Source organism: Physeter macrocephalus, chromosome 21, assembly GCF_002837175.3.
Source record: "Physeter macrocephalus isolate SW-GA chromosome 21, ASM283717v5, whole genome shotgun sequence".
NCBI lineage: Eukaryota > Metazoa > Chordata > Mammalia > Artiodactyla > Physeteridae > Physeter > Physeter macrocephalus.
This window is the reverse complement of record NC_041234.1, coordinates 4280839-4286838: the sequence shown is the minus strand read 5'-3', so window position 1 is coordinate 4286838 and position 6000 is coordinate 4280839. Positions and strand designations below refer to the sequence as shown.

Genomic DNA, 6000 nt, shown 5'->3' with positions numbered 1-6000 from the left:
ACATGCCGCGGAGCGGCTGGGCCCGTGAGCCATGGCCGCTGAGCCTGCGCGTCCGGAGCCTGTGCTCCGCAACGGGAGAGGCCACAACGGTGAGAGCCCGCGTACCGCAAAAAAAAAAAGGAAAAAAAAAAAAAAAAAAAAAAAAAGAATCCACCTGCCAATGCAGGGAACACGGGTTTGAGCCCTGGTCCGGGAAGATCCCACATGCTGCGGAGCCACTAAGTCCGTGTGCCGCAACTACTGAGCCCGTGTGCCACAACTACTGAATCTCGCGCACCTAGAGCCCGTGCTCCGCAACAAGAGAAGCCACCACCATGAGAAGCCCTCGCACCGCAACGAAGAGTAGCCCCCGCTCGCTGCAACTAGAGAAACCCTGCGCACAGCAACGAAGACCCAATGCAGCCAAAAAAGAAAAAAAGAAAAAAAAATTAACCAAATCTTAAAAAAAGAAAGAAAGAAATGGCTGAGGGCAGTTTTCAGCAGAGAAGCGAGCAGAGCTAAAGATGTCAATGAAAGCCTGTGCTTACAGTCCCACCTCTGGCGCAAGGTAGGTTTTCTCCCAAGTGAAAATAGGACCAGAGCACAGAACCTGGTTTCTAGCTTCTGCACACTGTTCTTTCCCAAGGTAGTTAATCTATAAGTGAGTAATGCCCTGGAAGGGGATGTGGGCCTTAACTCCTGAGGGCGTTGGTTGGAAATGACTTCACCGTGTATGTAAATGAGAGAGGGCAATGCAGTTCCACAGGCCCCTTCTGGGGAGTGTGAACTTGGACCTTTCGCCCAGACTCAGGTTTTCCTTCTCCCTGGACTCTGTTCGTGTAGCAGCATGCTGCAGCTTCTCACCTGCAGAAGGCAGGCCTTCCAAGGTAAGTCAGGCATCCTGGATCTCAGGAAGTGTTGCGTGTGTAGGCCGAAACCCACCATGGAAACTGGAGGCCGGGATTTCCGAGGAAGGCGACGGCCGAGTAGGAACAGAGTTGTGATGCCCCTGGACACGGCGGGCCAGGTGCAGGGGTCCTGCGCTGGGAGCTGGGTCTGGAGGGCAGGGCAGTTAGACCAAGGCGAGTGTTGGACGAAGGCAGCCGGGGTTGTGGCTCCCTTGGGAGCGTGCGGACGCAAGCAGCCGCTTCCTGTGCTCGGTTCGTGCCTGTTCCCCTTGGCTGGGCGCGCACCTGGTTTCAGGAGAGCGCCTAGGTTTCGAGGCCTCAGGCTTATCTTGCCAGGCGCTGGGGTGTTGGCAGTGGGCCTGCGGCTTGGCGTTACTTTGACCCTCTGGAGTGTGGCGTGTGCGTGAGGAACCTTGCCGTCCACATGGCAGAGGACTTTTCCGGCCCTTGTGGGAAGACCTCTGTGTCACTGACCGAGGCCCGGCTGGTCAGCACTCGGCTCCTGAAGGAGTCGGTCTTCTGAGAAAAATATTATCTCAGGGTAGGAGCTCCTGGGACGGGCCGAGCAGCGCTGGGGCCAGGCGTTTGTGGTGCCGGTGACTTCCTGGATGTCTGCCGCTCTGCCTACTGTATTCAGGTGGTGGAGAAACTCGGGTGCCTGCGTTCCTGCTGAGACCTGTCCTTCTAGGGCTCGGACCCTGCTCCCTCTTTGCTCTTCGTCATCCTGGACCAAGGAGGCCGAGAGCCTGGCCTCTTGGAGTTGCCCTGTACAGACTCCAGGTCGGGGGCACCTGCAGAGACCACGTGGGCTGAGCTGCCCCTGTCAGCAGGTGCGCGTTAACCTTTCTCAGGACAGATAGTGGATCTTCACTCCGTGTCCTCTGAGGCTGGAGGGGCACCCTCTCCCCCGGGCAAGAAGTCCTTTCTGTTCATACAAACACCTCTCCTCTAAATGCCTCTCCTCTTGTTGTGGCCTCTGTAGACAGGCAGAACACCCACCCGGCACCCTTTCCACAAAACCTCCTGGTCTTCATAAAGAGACCTGGGACCTTCTATGGGACCCAGTTCCGTCTACCCTCCTAACATGACTTTTTGTCTGGCGCTTACTCCTGGATGTTGGTGTCTCCCTTCTCTAACTTTCTGCACCAGTCGCCCATAGAGTAGCCTCTTCACCTCTTTCTTCAGTTAAGAATTTACCAGTGAGATATCATCTCACACCTGTCAGGATGGCTGTTATCAAAAAAGCAGAAGACAGCAAATGCTGGTGAGGATGTCGAGCAATTGAAACCTCTGTGCACTGTTGATGGGACTGCAAAATGGTGCAGCCGCTGTGGAAAGCAGTGTGGAGGTTCCTCAAAAAACTAAAATAAAACTGTCATATGATCCAGCAATCCTACTTTTGGGTATTTATCCCAAAGAACTGAAATCAGGATCTCAAAGAGATAGTAACACTCTTCACAGTAGCTAAACTGTGGAAACAACCTAAATGTCCATGGACAAATGAATGGATAAAGAAAATGTGGTATGCACATGCAGTGGAGTATGATTCAGCCTTATAAAACAAGGAAGTGCTGCAGTATGTGACATGGATGAGCCTTGAGGGCATTATGATAAGTGAAATAAGCCAGTCCCAGAAAGACAAATACCGCATGATTCCACTTACATGAGGGTACCCAAAAGAGTCAAATTCATAGCATCAGAGAGTGTAATGGTGGTTGACAGGGGCTGAGGGGAAATGGAGAGTTACTCATCAATGGGCATAAAGTTTCAGTTAAACAAGATTAATAAGTTCTAGATATCTGCTGTACAATATGGTACTGAGAGTCAGTACCATATTGTACATGTAAAACTTTATTAAGAGTGTAAATATCATGTTAAGTGTTCCTACCACAATAAAGTAAAATTTTAAAACAATTTTGAGAATTTACCACTTAAGACCTTCATCTGATCAGGTACTGGTGTGGCCACTAACTAGCGGTGGAGCCGTGAGTTAGTTTCTTGGCTGTTTCAGTCTCAGCTTCTTATAAGAAGAGGATAGTAACAGATTCCTCACAGGGTTGACAGGAGGATTATATGAGGTAGTGCATGGAAAGTGCTAAGCACGGTGTCTTGCACGTACATAGCTGTGCTCCATGAGGTCAGGGGTGTCACTGTCATCATCTGTGTATTGAGTACAAGACGACTCTGAGCATAAAAATATATTTTTGTATATAATGTACTTATATTGATATATACTGGTGTTGCCTTTCAAGGACCTCGTGACCTACTGAGCTATGCTTTTTATAACTTACTTATAATCCAGCTCTAACACTGGAAAGTACCGTAAATGGAAGTATGAAAATGGACCATGAAGCCATAGATGAGCAAGCAGTTAAATCTGGCTGGAGGACTGGAGACAATCTTTGTGCACGTGGGAGTCACCATGGTCACTTACACTTAGGTGCCCCATGGTTAGCAGGACTGCACTGCCAGGTACTCAGCAAATAATTACTTGGGGCCCGTTTCGTCCATGCTCTCGAGCTTCTGCACAGGAATGGTGCTGCTTTTTCTCCCACTCAGAGCTTAATTTACATATTGAATTTATTTATTTATTTATTTATTTATTTATTTTCATCTGTGTATTGAGTACAAGACGACTCTGAGCATAAAAATATATTTTTGTATATAATGTACTTATATTGATATATACTGGTGTTGCCTTTCAAGGACCTCGTGACCTACTGAGCTATGCTTTTTATAACTTACTTATAATCCAGCTCTAACACTGGAAAGTACCGTAAATGGAAGTATGAAAATGGACCATGAAGCCATAGATGAGCAAGCAGTTAAATCTGGCTGGAGGACTGGAGACAATCTTTGTGCACGTGGGAGTCACCATGGTCACTTACACTTAGGTGCCCCATGGTTAGCAGGACTGCACTGCCAGGTACTCAGCAAATAATTACTTGGGGCCCGTTTCGTCCATGCTCTCGAGCTTCTGCACAGGAATGGTGCTGCTTTTTCTCCCACTCAGAGCTTAATTTACATATTGAATTTATTTATTTATTTATTTATTTATTTATTTATTTATTTTTGGCTGCATTGGGTCTTTGTTGCTGCGCGCGGGCTTTTCTCTAGTTGCGGCAAGCGGGGGCTACTCTCCATTGTGGTGCGCAGGCTTCTCTTCATTGTGCGTGGGCTTCTCATCGCGGTGGCTTCTCTTGTTGCAGAGCATGGGCATTAGGTGCACGGGCTCAGTAGTTGTGGCACACGGGCTCAGTAGTTGTGGCGCACGGGCTTAGTTGCTCCGCGGCATGTGGGATCTTCCTGGACCAGGGCTCGAACCCGTGTCCCCTGCACTGGCAGGCGGATTCTTAACCACTGCGCCACCAAGGAAGTCCCAAAACGGTGTTCACTTTCTGAAGTCTTTTTTGTACTACCTTATTACCTTGAAGCAGATATCAAGTGTGGATTCTTAGATGTGAGGGCTCTGACTTTTGTGGGGATTTTTGTGTGTGTGAGTTTTTTTGGCTGCGTTGGGTCTTCGTTGCTGCACGCAGGCTTTCTGGCTTTCTCTAGTTGTGGCGAGTGGGGACCACTCTTTGTTGCTGTGCGTGGACTTATTGCGGTGGCTTCTCTCGTTGCGGAGCACGGGCTGTAGGCGCGTGGGCTTCAGTAGTTGTGGCATGCAGGCTCAGTAGTTGTGGCGCATGGGCTTAGTTGCTCTGCGGCACGTGGGATCTTCCCGGGCCAGGGCTCGAACCCGTGTCCCCTGCACTGGCAGGCGGATTCTTAACCACTGTACCACCAGGGAAGTCCCAAGGGCTCTGACTTTTTTAAATTACGTTTTTATTGTAGTAAAATATACATAACATAAACTTTGACATTTTAACCATTTTTAAGTGTACAATTCAGTGACATTAAGTGCATTTACAATGTTGTGTAACCATTGCCATTATCTATCTCTAGAACTCTTTAATCATTTTAGACAGAAACTCGGTAACCATTAAGTAATAACTCCCCATTATCCCCTCCCCCTAGTTCCTGGTAACCAATGTTTTATTTTCTGTCTCTATACATTTGCCTATTCTAGATACCTCCTCCTATAAGTAGAATCATACAGTATTTATCCTTTCGTGATTGGCTTATTTCACTTAGCATGATGTCCTCAAGGTTCATCCATTGTCATAACATGTATCTGAATTTCATTCCTTTTTAGGGCAGAATAATATTCCCTTGTATGTATAAACCACATTCTGTTTATCTGTTCATCTGTTGATGGACACTTGGGTTGCTGCCACCTTTTGGCTGTTGTGAATAGTGCTGCTGTGAACATGGGTGTACAGGTATCTTTTTGAGACCCTTCTTTTAATTCTTTGGGCTATATACCCAGAAGTGGAATTGCTGGGTCATACGGTAAGTCTGTGTTTTGCCCTGATTTTTCAAACAGCTTAAAAATTATTTTGAGGTATTAGTCATATAACATAAATTTCAGCCTTGTGAAGTGTACGGTTCAGTGGTTTTTAGTATATTCACAAGGTTGTGCAATCATCCCCACTAGTCACTGATTTTTATGACCTCTTAGGAGCCAGAGGGAAAGAGAGTACCTTGAAGGTGGCTTGGGTGTAAGGAAGGGAGCTTTCAGGATTAGTATGAGACTCTTTAAAAAAGAAGGATCGTTGTACCAAATCCTTGAAATGCCACTCAGGCTTTAGCAAGAATACTCTGCCCACTGCAAGGCTTTAGGACCGAAATTCAGAAAGGCTCCCCTGCTACCTGACATAGTTTCAGCTACTTATGAGGCCTCGTTTTATGGAACAGGATGTTGAATAACCTCACAAATGGGTCACCCTCATCAGGAATGCTCTGGAAGCCTGGTTGTGTAGAATGAGGCAGGCTTTTATGCTGCTTCTTGCTGCTTTGTCGTACCTCCCATGTTTGCTCTGTCAGACGTCCTTCCCTGGCTTGGAACTGGTTCTCTTCCTTCTCTGGTTCTGATCCCATATTCTGCAACTACTTGTGTTTCCAAACATGAAACAGATTGTTTACAATAAATGCCTTAAATGTTTGAGTTTTAGATTTCAGATTGCTGTGCTTTGAAGCAAACAATAAAACTCATCCACTTTTGTTATTA

The 6000-nt window shown here is 47.2% G+C and overlaps 1 protein-coding gene across 13 annotated transcripts in view; it reads left to right on the top strand.

Moving 5' to 3' along the window:
- Positions 1 to 6000, top strand: part of MAP7D2 (MAP7 domain containing 2) — a 126648-nt gene that overhangs the window by 33153 nt on the left and 87495 nt on the right. For 7 of the 13 annotated variants that reach the window (XM_055081719.1, XM_055081724.1, XM_055081721.1 and 4 more), the window contains exon 1: positions 852 to 866. The exons of the other annotated variants lie outside the window; for them this stretch is intronic. The gene's annotated coding sequence lies outside the window, so the exon portion shown is untranslated. Of the gene's footprint in view, positions 1 to 851; positions 867 to 6000 lie in introns of those variants that run through there. 13 annotated transcript variants of the gene reach the window in all.